Raw genomic sequence first — 13516 nt, forward strand, 5'->3', positions numbered from 1 at the left:
ATCCTGTGTATCCTTCCACTGTTTCGTCTGCAGCGGCTGTAATAAAGTACAACGAACACAATCACATTCACAGATATTCATAATATGTGAAAATGCAAAGTACAGTCTTCACAGCACTGATATGTACTGGTACTAAACATACCTCTGTTTACCAGGACTATTAGTGATGTCACCAACCAATACCTGTGGGAAAGGGGTATTTGCTTATTACTAAAACATGCAATAACATATCTGTAATAAAGACATGACTCATAATGCTATTATTTAATAGTTAGAAAAACTTTCTACAATAGGGATTCAACATGCTCAATAATACTTGATTTGAAACTTTCATATAATGACTGACAGTAGAGTATGCTTTAATTATGACTGTGTTACAAATTTTTTAACACAATAGTCGTGCCCATTATCTGGATTTTTCCTGCAAGAGCTCTTTTTTGGAATGAATTACGAATGAAAAACTGCAGATGAGTATAAAAGTACAATATCAGATTAACCTTGAATTTACTACCATATACTCTGGTGTACTGTGTACTCTGCTTTTTTTAGGTTAACTACAGTTGTCAAAAAAATCAAAAATACTATCCTTGCACAAATAACATGTCTTTTGAAACTTATTTTAGAATTACTTAGCTTGTTAACATCAAGATAAGATACTAGCAAACTAAAACTGCCTAAAATTTCGCTTGAAATATTTTAATTATATAGAAAAAATTGCTTCGAATTATTGTTCTTTCCACAAAACAAACACTATCCTCATGAATGAGGAACATAGATGTTATAAAAAAATTAAATTTTGTAACTGATAACCTCCAGAAAGGGGGGCAAAGTGGCTCTAAAGCCTTAGTAAAGGTTGTTGGTTCACTCAACTGAACTGGTACTCCTTTCCTTTTTTTACTGTGGCTCTCTCTGCACCAAACCCAGTGGCAAAGAGGCCTTTTGGCCAATTCAATTGGGCTAGCAGAAAATCAGTACTTACCACACAGTCATGACGTGTAAAAGTAAACTATTCTGTACAATTATTTAGTTAAAACAAAGGCAGCTACCTCACAGCAACTAAAAGCGCGAGTATTACTATATGGCAGAAATAGACACGCTTCAGACAGAACTTCCGGCGCGTAAAGTGACGTACAGTGTGGCTGACAGCGGCGACTTCCGGTTAATACCTAACACCTAAAGTGACCTCGACGTGATTTGAACACGCAGCCTTCTGACCTGGAGTCAGACGCGCTACCGTTGCGCCACGAGGTCTTACTTCCGCAAGTCTTCCAAAGACGCTAAAATAACATACAGCGTGTCACATACAATGAAAATTCCTGAAAATAAAGACAGATTGATGATGTTCAATATTCATCATCCTCTTGCCGCTTTCGTATTAGCACTACTTTGGTTTCCATGGTAACACCACAACGCGTACGATCGCTATCTGTACCAGTTACAAACTGTATTCTGTTCTTCTTGTTTTGTTGTTAACCTCACACCCTTGACAGGACACCAGTTCGCCACAAGGCACCCCAAGCCCCCCCACACATGAGGCACTGGCCAAACCTGCCACGCCCTTCCAGTATTCTCACAATACAGTTTGTTGTAGCTGTGTTGCCAAGCTTGACAGTGCAGGGAGCGCTATTACAGAAATATAAAAACATCTGTTGAAACAGAACTGCTACCTTAAGACTGACACCCTGTCTGAAGCTGCATATACAGTAAATCTCAATTGTTCAGCCTCAACAGACCATAAAATATTTTTGGATTCTGACATATTCTTACTCTAAAATCATTTTATTTTCTTTCTGTAACCACATTTTATGAGATTGTGTGGCAAATATGGCAAAATTGGATGCCCTGTCCTTTCATAAAATGTTTCCTCTAGAACGCTATCCCTCAGTAATGGCAACGTCACAACATTTGTGAACACTGATGGCTTTAATACAGGCAATTGGTGCAGTAGCCATCTTTATATTTCTATAAAAATACACATTAAATTGACTGCAAATACCTTGATCAAGGGTACTGTAGCAGTATCAGGGAAAAACAAGACAAATGAAAATCCGCTTTACTTAATATAAGCAGTAACTACTTGACCTACAGTGTACGTTTGAGAGTTATGATACATAAAGTCAAGTATAGCAGGAGCTTCAGATGCAAATACAATGAAGAGAAATGATGTAAAAGTCCAAGTTGTTCATCTTTGGAGATAAAAGGCACTTGAAGATTAAGCCATGCAAGTCATTCCATAGTGTATACACATTACACAGTGTTGAAAATTACTCCAAACAGGGCCAGCAGTAAGACAATAATGTTGCTTCTTGCCTCTGCTGTGTTACTCCCTGGCTGTATGGTTGTGGACTGTGGCAGTTTACCTGAAAGACAGATGTCATATACATATTACAAACACAAAATAAATCTGTTTACACACATCTGAAGAATGCTCAAGTTTTAAGAGTGACAACTATAGCTACACAAGATGCTCCTCTATATTTATCTGCAGATTATGGGACACATACCTTTGACTGTGAGTTGAACTTTGCTTAAAAAGTTATGGTCCACATAGATGCATAAGTAGTCCCCATTATCAGATTTTTTTACATCATTCAACAACAGAGAGAAATTTCCTTTTGCATACTCTGAAGGAAACATCCTTGTTCTATTCCTAAACTGGGTGTCCTGGTCCAGCATATATTCCTTTCCACCATCAAGGGTACAGACATCCTTTTTTCTCATTCCTGGTTTTACACACACACACACAGTCTGAACTGCTTGTCCCATGTGGGGTTGCAGGGAGCCAGAGCCTAACCCAGCAACTCAGGGTGGAAGGCTGAAGGAGGGGGACACACCCAGGATGGGACACCAGTCCATCACAAGGCACCCCAAGCAGGACTTGAACCCCAGACCCACTAGAGAGCAGGACCCGGGCCAACCCACTGCACCACTGTGCCACCCTATAATATAATTCACATTAACTGCAAATTTATATTAAATACACACACACACACACACACACACACACACACACACACACACACACACACACACACACACACACACGCTTTCAGAACCGCTCGTCCCTTACGGGGTCACGGGGAACCGGAGCCTACCCGGCAACACAGGGCGTAAGGCCGGAGGGGGAAGGGGACGCACCCAGGACGGGACGCCAGTCCGTCACAAGGCACCCCAAGCGGGACTCGAACCCCAGACCCACCGGAGAGTAGGACTACGGTCCAACCCACTGCGCCACCGCACCCCCTATATTAAATACATATTGTATATATTTATTTACCAGCACCCAAATTACTTCTGGTAATGACAAATGTTCTTTTCAATTATGAAAAGAACAGTGCACATCAACCCTGTCCTTGCATCATTCTTCCCTCTACTCCTGCCCATCTCCAAGACTCCCACAGTTTTGACCCATCGCTTCGTCCTCCTAGACCACGTCCCTTGAGTCACATCTCCGAACAACATATGCTGATAGGACTGACCCTTCACCCGTCCCCAACCAGGATACCCGTCTCGTCCCCCGTCTCACAATAATATCCATACCACCGTATGTAGCCAGTGTATACTGACATTTTTAGGTTAAGTGCAGTTACTAAGAATATCAGTTCCTGTCCTTAACTTAGCCAATGCAGCTAATGTAGCTAATGATAAAGCTCTAAAGTAGCAAAAAATCTTGTCTTTCAAAACAAACTGGTTTGTTAGCTAGCCGTACTGACAAAGACCAAAACGATAGAAGTGGGGAGCCTTACCTTCTTAATACATAGAAAATACCTACTGCATGTTCATCATTTATGAATATTTAAAAAATAAAATTTAGTGCAATCAAAGATAGCGAGCTATGAAGTACTTTAGTACATTCAGTTAATAGAAAAGCATTCACGGAAAGCGTGCAAGGTCAACTCCTGTACTTGCGTCAGTTTCGAGTCATTATGCTATGTATACATGCGCCTTAAGTCAGAAAACATTGTTGGGCAACATTCTCTGTTCACATTCTGAACACAGAAAGATTATTCAGGAACTACATAGAACAAATAATGCAACACACAATTACTTAAGTTTGCTAAACAACTGGTTGGATGAAGATGAGAAATGCTTAGCAAATCTACAAAATGTTGTTACAAAGGAAACATACAGACACTGGCTGAAGCCACTTGTTCCGAGCAGGGTTGTAGCAGGCTGAGGCCTAACCAGGTAACACAGGGCATGGTGCTGGGGGGGACGCACCGAGGACTGGACACCAGTCCGTCACAGGGCACCCCAAGCGGAACTTGAATCCCAGATCCGCGAGAGAGCGGTACCTGGCCAAACCTGCTGCACCACCACACCCCCCACAAAGCAAACAGTGAAGGATAATACAATAATAAAATTGTCTTTGGTTTGCTTTTTCTAAGAGGCAGTATCATATATGTTACCATTACATGTTCAATTATTTTACAATGCGCTCTTCTCACACAGTGCTGAAGAAAGCATGTACATTTACTCATTTAGCTGATACTTTTCTCCAAAGAAGCACAGAACTATTTACCCATTTATACAACTGGATAATTTTTACTGGAGCGGTTTAGGGTCAGTACCTTGCTCAAGGGTACTACAGCTGGAGATGAGGCTCAAACCTATGACCTTTGGTCCAAAGGGAACAGCTCAAATCAGTACACTACCAGCTGCCTATTATGCATATTGATTAATCTGATGTTTTGTAATTGACAGTGTTAAGCTGCTTAGAGTGGTTTACCAATTTTTACAGCTGGGTAGCTTTTAGTAGAGTAATTCAGGGTAACCCTCTTGCTCAAGGGTGCTACAGTGGGAGAGGGAGTTGAACCTCACAGTCCTTTGAGTGCACAGGTGAAACGTCTACCCACCACGCTACCTGAAGTAACCTGAGTTCTAGAGCTGGAAATGCAATAATTTTACACATATTATCAGCTGTAAAAATTAAAAACAATGATAATTCAAAACTGTTGATGAAGGTTTACTTGCTTGCCCATTATAGAAGCTACAGTTGCTATGCAGTATTTATTTGAAAATTATAAGACACATACTTTTTATTTGTAGAAAAATAAAATAAAATTCTGTCTTGCTGAAAAAGCAAAAGTAGTCCACAACATCTGTTTTTAAGATCATTCAAAACATGGAGAAACTGCTTCTTTCATACTGGAGTAGAAACACCTTGGATCTGTTCTGGCTAAACCAGGTCTTATTGGAGCAAGTGACCTTTTCCAGCAATGACACTCTCACGTTTTGTCATTCTTGTCAGGAAAAGATTACTATCAGTATTATACTTGTAAATCAAGTTTATTTGACTATATAAATGTGTTAGATCAAATAACAGTGCCATGGTTTCCCACATGGAAGTGAGGCGTCGGACCCAACTGCAGCGCTCAGGGTGGTTTATTCAAAGGGCAGTTCAATCTCATAGTCAAAAAAGAACAGGCAAAGGGTCACCGAGGCACAAACGTAGTTACAAGGAGAAAATCTAAGAAACAAGCTGTGAGTCGTGGAAGCTGGGAAGGCAATGATGAAGCAAACAGACAAAGAAACTGGGAACACGGAGGTTGTTAAGGAAAATAGGCTGTAACACAATTGTCAGGTTAGGCTGAACTAAGGTTCCACAAACCGTTGCGTCCAGAGCCACCCTTCATACTCCCGTCCCTTGATCAGCCGCAGGTGTCACTTGTTGTGTGGAAGCAGGGGGCGTGACAAACAGCAGCAGGGAGTTCCTTCTGTAGTTTAAACTGTGTAGGATTTAACCTTTCATGCTATATATTTAAGCACTGCAGGAACACTTTCCTACAATAAACTATGGCCAATGTAGGAGCTGTAACAATGATTAAATTGTAAAGTGTTACAGCAAACATGGGCCGAGTGGGAAACAGTGGTCGCTCATTACTGAGGTTCAGCGTGGAGGACCCATCGGCGTTGCCTTTTATCTGCCCTCCCATCAGCGTGCAGCAGGTGTCACTGATGTGCTGGCAGATGGGGTCATGGCAGTATCCCCACCCCCACCGACGAGTGGCTCTGGACGCCCTAGGCCGGGAAGGAGGACGCCCCCGGGGGTGAGGGGCCGGTTGCTCTGGGTGGTCCCTGTGGAAAGCAGTAATTAGTTCGGGGTCTAAGATGTCAGGGGCACCTACCCAGGATTGTTCCTCCGGACCGTAACCCTCCCAGTCAACGAGGTATTGTAACCGTCTCCGTTGTTGGCGGGAGTTGAGAAAGGCCCTGACAGTGTAGGTTCGATCTCCATCGACCAGCACCGGAGAGGGCTGGGACGTCGTGATGGCCGGCGGTGGAGCGAGATGCCGCAGGGCTTCAGAAGAGACCCATGGAAGGTGGGGTGCACCCTAAGGTCCGGAGGTAACTGCAGGTGATACGTAACCTGGGTCACCCTTCGTAAGACCTTGAACGGGCCTATGTAACGGGGCCTGAGTTTCTTTGATGGCACCTTTAACCGGAGATCCCACGTTGAGTGCCAAACTCATCGCACGAGCATGAACGAGAGGGTGTGCCGGTGGCGGTCCGCCTGCTGTTTATACCTCTCCCAGCTCTTGTGCAGGTGGTTCTGGACGGTCCGCCATACGTTTCTGCTCTCCCGTTTCCAGTCCTCCACAACAGGGACCTGGCTAGGAGGGGTCTCCCAAGGGAACAGGGCCAGTTGATATTCTAGTACACACTGGAAGGGAGAGAGCCCTGTAGTGGAGTGAGAAGCAGCATTGTGGGCATACTCCGCCCAAGGTAGGTACCAGGCCCACTGGTGTTGTCTCTGGGTGCAGTTGGATTGGAGGTACCTGGAGACATCTTGTAGTCGCTCTACTTGGCTGTTGGCCTGTGGGTGGTACCCGGAAGTCAGGCTTACCTTGACTCCCAGATGCGCCCAGAAGTCCTTCAATAGTCTAGAGGCGAACTGGGGTTCCCGATCCGAGACAATGTCCTCCAGGAGCCCGTACAGCCAAAAGACCTGGTGGAAGAGTGCTTCAGCCTCCCCTAAGGTGGACGGTAGCTTGGGAAGTGGGATCATCCAACATGCCTTGGAGAAACGATCCACCACCCTTAGCACCACTGTCTTACCCTCCGAGGTGGGAAGGTCAACCAGGAAATCCACTGCAATGTGGGTCCAGGGTCGGGACGGCACGGGAAGCGGTTCCAGAAGGCCGGTGGGCTTCACCGATGGGCTCTGAGCTTGGGCGCAGGTGACACATGCCTGGACGTAGTCCAGGACATCGTCTGCTAAGGAGGGCCACCAGAACCGCCCCTGCAGGAGAGAAAGAGTGTGCCAGATGCCCAGATGCCTGGCTCCAGGCACTTCATGGGCCCACTGCAACAAGGGGGCCTTCAGTCGGCTGGGCACATACTCCTTTCCAGTGGGTTCTCCCAGAGGCTCAGTCTCTGTGGCCTGTGCGGTCTGCAGTTCTTGAAGGAGCTGCCACCGGACGGGACCCACGGCACACCCCTTGGGTAGGATTCCTTCTGTCTGGTCTCACGTAAACTCGGGGTCATGGATCCTAGACTAGGCAGCCGAACTTCCTCCTCACCGACCCTGGGATTGTGCTATCGACCTGTTGCAGTGAAGTTAAAATGGGTGAAAAACAGGGCCCAGTGGGCCAGTGCCGCCACTCCTTGAGACTGAGATTGACAGCTAGGAGTTCCCGGTTTCCTATGTCATAATTGTGTTCGGCCGGGGACAACTTATGGGAAAAGAACACGCAAGGGAACAACTTTGGTGGGTTCCCTTGCCTCTGGGAGAGAACGGCCCCGACTCCGACAGACAAGGCATCGACTTCCACCACGAGTGGTAGGGAGGCATCGGGATGCATGAGCACTGGTGCCGAGGTGAAACGTGCTTTCTTGGCAGCATCACTCCAGGGTAGTCGGCGCTCCTTATGGGCAGTGAGGGCTGAGAGAAGAGCCGCCAGGGTGACACGCTCCTATCCCAATCTGGAGCGGGATGGTGCAGGTGTCCACCACGCCTGACCCTAGGGGTTGGCCGTCAAGGCCTGTCGCACCTATGAGGTATGCCCAAAAAGTACCGGGGTTTTCTCCTGCAATGTGAGCTGGTGTTTGCGAACCGACCCCAGGCATATCAGATGGACATCAGTAAGATTACTTCCATAATGTCACTGCTGACGGGTCCCGCGCTCAACTGGGCGACAGCGGTATGGGAGAAAAAAAAGAATATCTCCTTTGAACACTTCATTGAGCATTTTCAGGCAGTGTTTAACCACCCAGACTCATGACCATCCAGCAGGGGAGCCAGACCGTAGCCGCCTACTCCCTGGAGTTCCGGATGCTGGCGGAGAAGAGCGGCTGGAACTAGGCGTATCTCCTGGCCGCGTTCTTCTGTGGTCTGAAACCTCAGGTTCAGGTGGAACTGGCCTTCCGCGGAGAGGATTGGACCCTGGACCGTTTTATTGCGAACGCCATCTTAATCGACAACCTCACCCAGGAACACCTACCCCGTCCAGGGCTGAGCCCAACGGAGATGGAGGAGCCCCGGAGGCTCCGGAACCTATGCAGCTAGGTAAGGGGCGCCTCTCGCTAGAGGAGCGTGAGCGGTGGCTATGGGAACAGCTGTGCCTGTACTGTGGAAGAACAACACGCTTCCGAGTCAGCTGCTCCGAGAGGCCACCCAGCGGACCGCGCCAGGGAGCGCAGGTGAGAGCCACCTGTCTCTTTGATGCTCACTTAACTGTGCCACTGGAAGTGAGCTGGGGATCCTTGTGCATACAAGCCCGTGTGATGGTTGACTCGGGAGCTGCAAGCTGCTTATGGATATTGACTATGCGCGGTCCCACGGGGTACCAATACGGGAGTGTGAGGTGATCTACCGGATCAAGGCCCTGGACGGTCAGCCACTGGGCACGGGCAGGGTAGAAAAACACACCGAGCCGCTACGGGTCTGAATAGGGGTTTGCCACACTAAGGATCTTGTGTTCTACCTGATCAGGGCACCGGACACACCAGTGGGCTTCACTTGGCTGGCAAATCATGACTCTGTCTTTTCGTGGAGTAAGGGGGAACTGGTGGCCTGGGGACCGAACTGCAAAGCCTCATGTGTTGTCATACCTTGTCGGCCCACCTCCATCAAAAGTCCTGGTACGGCCGACCATTTTGTGATCCCCTGGAAAACCGAGATCTGGCCGAGCTCTTTAGCAAGAGGAAGGCCACTTTCTTGCCGCCACACAGACCTTGGGACTGTGCCATCGACCTGTTGCCGGGCACTACCCCTCCAAGAGGTCGGTGTATACCCCCATCCCTGCCCAAGCTAAAAGCGCTCCAGGATTATATCAAAGAGGCCCTAGCTTCGGGATTCATCTGGCTGTCCACCTCTCCTTCATCTGCCAGGTTCTTCTTCATTGCTAAGACGGAGGGCTGCGCCCCTGTATTGATTATTGGGGGCTTAACGCCATCACGGTTAAGTACCCACATCCCTTGCCTCTGATTACCGTGTCCCTGGAACAAGTACACGGCGCTCGCGTTTTCACCAAGCTAGACCTACGCAGCGCATACAACCTGAACCGCATCAGGGAGGGTGACGAGTGGAAGACAGCATTCAGTACCTCACTAGGTCACTACGAATACCTCGTGATGCCATTCGGGCTAGCGAATGCACTCTCCGTGTTCCAAACATATGTGAACAATGTCTTGGGTGATCTGGTGAACCGGGGGTCTTGGTGTATCTGGACGACATATTGATTTATTTGCCCACAATGACGCAACACGTCCATCTCGTCCGACAAGTCTTATCCCGGTTGTTGGAAAATTGCCTCTATGTGAAGGGTGAGAAGTGTTTGTTCCACCAACAGCAGGTCCCTTTCCTGGGGTTCATTCTGACTGAGGAGGGGGTGGCAATGGATCCCAGGAAAGTGCAGGCAGTCCCTGAGTAGCTCCAACCCACAACCGTCAAGGCTCTACAGAGATTCCTGAGTTTTGCCAACTTCTACCGTCGCTTCATTTGGGGTTTCAGCTCGGTGGCCGCCCCACTCACCGCCCTCTTATGGGGAAACCAGAAGAGACTGGAGTGGACTACGGAGGCACAAGCGGCCTTCAGAGCCCTGAGGGACAGGTTCACCACAGCTCCGGTCTTGCGACACCCCGATCCTGCACTCCCATTCATGGTGGAGGTGGATGCCTCCGAAACTGGGGTGGGAGTGGTCCTCTCCCAGAGACAAGGTAACCCACCCAAGCACCATCCTTGTGCTTATTTCTCTAGGAAGCTGACAGCCGCAGAACAGAACTGCGACATCGGGAACTGGGAGCTCCTGGTGATCAAGTTGGCCCTGGAGGAGTGGCGACATTGGCTTGAGGGAGCAGTGGACCCATTCCTTGTGTTCACGGATCACAGAAACCTGGAATAACTGCAGAAGGCACAGCGTCTGAACCCCTGGCAAGCACAGTGGGCCCTGTTTTTTACCAGGTTTTGATTTACTGTGACCTACAGACCAGGGTCGAAAAACGGCAAAGCAGATGCGCTGCCGAGGATGCATGGCAGAGACACAGACCAGGCAGAGCCAGTCTCAATCCTGCAAGAAAAGTGGATGGTGGCCCCAGTGCAATGGAACCTCCACCAGGAGCTCCAGGATGCCCACCAGAGCCACCGAACCAGCCGGAGGGTAAGGAGTACGTACATGTCAGACTCCAGCTGTCTCTATTACAGTGGGCACATGACTCCCCAGCAGCAGGACACCCCAGGGTGCGGCGGACCCTATCACTCCTCAATAGCCATTATTGGTGGCCGTCCATGGAGGAAGATGTGCAAGAGTACGTTGAGGCATGTGAGATGTGTGCCCAAGCATGGACTCCCCAACCAGAAACCCGCCGGTCTATTGGAACCCTTGCCTGTCCCAGTACGTCCCTGGTCTCACGTGTTGATCGACTTCTTGGCGGACCTACCCGTGTCACAAGGTAACACCGTAATACTCACTGTCCTGGACAGGTTTTCCAAGGCGTGCCGCTGTACGGCCTTCCAGAATACATCCTCTCGGACCGCGGCCTGCAATTCACCTCGTGACTCTGGAAGGCCTTCTGGCGGAGACTGGGTGTGGCGATGAGTTTGACGTCGGGGTACCACTCAGTGGGGAACGGTCAGGTCGAGAGGCTACACTAGGACCTATGCCGATACGTCCAGTCGTACTGCAGCCGTAAACAGCACCAGTGGGCCAGATATCTGCCCTGGGCGGAATATGCACATAACTCCCTTCCCCACTCCTCCACTGGCATCTCACCTTTCCAGTGTGTCCTAGGTTACCAGCCAGTCCTGTTTCCCTGGCACCCGGAACAAACGGAAATTCTGGCAGTGGACGAATGGCACCGAAACAGCTGGGAGACCTGGAAGACCATCGCGGACAAGCTGAGCCACGCCGCTCAGTGCCACAAGCAGCAAGCAGACCGAAACCGGCGTCATATCTCCTTCCGCCCCGGACAATGGGTCTGGTTGTAAGAACCTTAGAGTACGTCTCCTGTCCCGTAAGCTCAGTCCCCCCTTCATTGGTCCATACCGGATTGTCCGTCAGGTAAATCCCGTTACCTACCGCCTGTGTCTTCCCCTGTATCTCCGAGTGCACCTGTTGTTTCACGTGTCTCTGGTCAAGCCCTACAAGACGTCCCACCTGCAGGACCAGTGGAATCTGAGTCGCCTCCACCGATACAGGTGGATGGGTCCCCAGCCTACCAGGTGAAGGCACTCCAGGATTCCCGTCGCCGTCATGGCCACCTGCAATACTTGGTTGATTGGGAGGGCTATGGCCCAGAGGAGCGCTGTTGGGTGCCGGTGGCGGACGTCCTGGACCCAGATCTCATCTTCTCCTTCCATAGGGACCACCCGGATCGCCAGGCGCCTGTCGGGGCCGTCTGCTTCGGTATTGGCGGGCAGCTAGAGCCGCCCGTGGAGGAGGGGTACTGTCACGCCACCGGGAAGGAGCCAGGCAGCCGCACCTGCGTCCACTCAAGAAGACGGGGCATAATAGGGGTCCGCGTCCATACTCGGGTGCGGATTCTTGCAATCGCCTCATGCTTTGCAGTATCAACATTCTTGCCATTAGTGGCTTGCCTGTTTCCTGTTCCTGACCTTTTGCCTGTTCTCCTCGACCACGACTTGGATTGCCCCATTTATGACATTTGCGCCTCTCTGACCTTCGCCAGTCCCCGACCTAGATTTCGCCTTGTCCCTGGAACCTAGTTGCTTGAATGAAAACTCACCTGCACTTCGGTCCTCAACTTACCTGTCTCCAGTGTTTGTCCCTGACATCGCGTGACTCGCTTTGTTATTTTTTGTTATGAAGAAAAATGTCACTTCTCTCATGTAAACCTCTGATGTGAAGTTCAATGTTGAGAACTGAAAGTAAAGGGTCTAAAGTCACAACCATTTTTCAAAATACAGGTATCCCCTGCTAAGCTATAAAAGTGAATACTACTGAACTATTTCTTCATCAAAACCCAACAACACACTGTACTTCAGTAAACTGCATTTTTTTTTAAATCCCAAAGCATAGTCTGAAAGCAGTTAGATACCGAGCACGTAAAGAAAAAAGATGATACTAAATAACAAGTAAAAATTTTACTGGTATATAAATCAAAATCAGCCATTTCTCACATATATTATTAGGAAGAAACACGCAGTCCTGTTGTCTTATTGTTATGTTTTTCTGTCCTCTCTCTCTCTGTCTTTGGAAGAAGCCTTTTGTTCAAAATTCCACTGATAGAGGAAGTCAGACCTGTTGTGTGTTCTGGACGGCTGTCATATCTCAATGGCATTTACACACTTACTGGTTAAACCTGTTTGCTTACAGAAGTTCAGAACTACGTAGCAGTGAGTGTACACTGAATCTTCACAGTCTGACCAAGTATTGTTCTTGCTGTGGCTTTCACAGGTACCATAGCTGCAAAAACTTTTACATCTACACTTATTCATGTAGCAGACGCTTTTCTCCAAGCGATGTCCATCTCAGAGAAAATACAAATTGTGCATTACATTAGGAGAAAGAGAGACATAGTTGCAGACATGTGATTCTTAAGTAAACCTAGTTTGTTTCTTTCCGCTTCATGCACCGACGTTCATCGCATGAGTAGATGCACAAAACTCAGGATAGGCTAATCCTGCTCACCTTCCTATAATTTTTTTTTAAAGGTACACAAACATTTACATACAATACAGGAGTAGCAGCTGTGTAACTGCTTATCTGGGTATGATAATAAAGTTATGGTGCATGAACATTTACACCATACATGAGCTTGAGATATCACGGGCGAAGTGAGTCCGGAAAAGAGGAGTTTTCAGACCCTTCTTGAACGTAGATGGAGTTTCTGCAGTTCTGAGTGAGAGGGGGAGGTCATTCCACTACAACGGAGCCAGAACTGAGAATCTCCACGCTTTACCTTTCGAGCGTGGGACCACCAAGTGAGCAGAAGTAGATGAGCAAAGCAGTCTGGTTGGGGTGAAGAGGTTGATCAAGTCAATAGCTAGGAGCAGCTCTATTGAGGCATTTGTAGGCAATAACCAGGGTCTTGAATTTGATCTGGGCAGCTATAG

At 48.3% G+C, this 13516-nt stretch overlaps 1 long non-coding RNA gene and 1 other non-coding gene across 2 annotated transcripts; both read right to left on the minus strand.

The window, feature by feature from the left end:
* Position 1: 1 nt before the first annotated feature.
* On the minus strand, positions 2-1473 carry LOC108933119 (uncharacterized). Its single transcript, XR_001966040.2, has 3 exons — positions 980-1473; positions 143-183; positions 2-36 (listed from the first exon to the last, which is right to left on the minus strand). It is a non-coding gene; the product is annotated as an uncharacterized LOC108933119 (long non-coding RNA).
* Positions 1180-1251, minus strand: trnaw-cca (transfer RNA tryptophan (anticodon CCA)). Its single transcript has one exon. It is a non-coding gene; the product is annotated as a tRNA-Trp (tRNA).
* Positions 1474-13516: the final 12043 nt, after the last annotated feature.

The sequence above is a fragment of the Scleropages formosus genome, chromosome 1 (assembly GCF_900964775.1).
Source record: "Scleropages formosus chromosome 1, fSclFor1.1, whole genome shotgun sequence".
Classification (NCBI taxonomy): Eukaryota; Metazoa; Chordata; class Actinopteri; order Osteoglossiformes; family Osteoglossidae; genus Scleropages; species Scleropages formosus.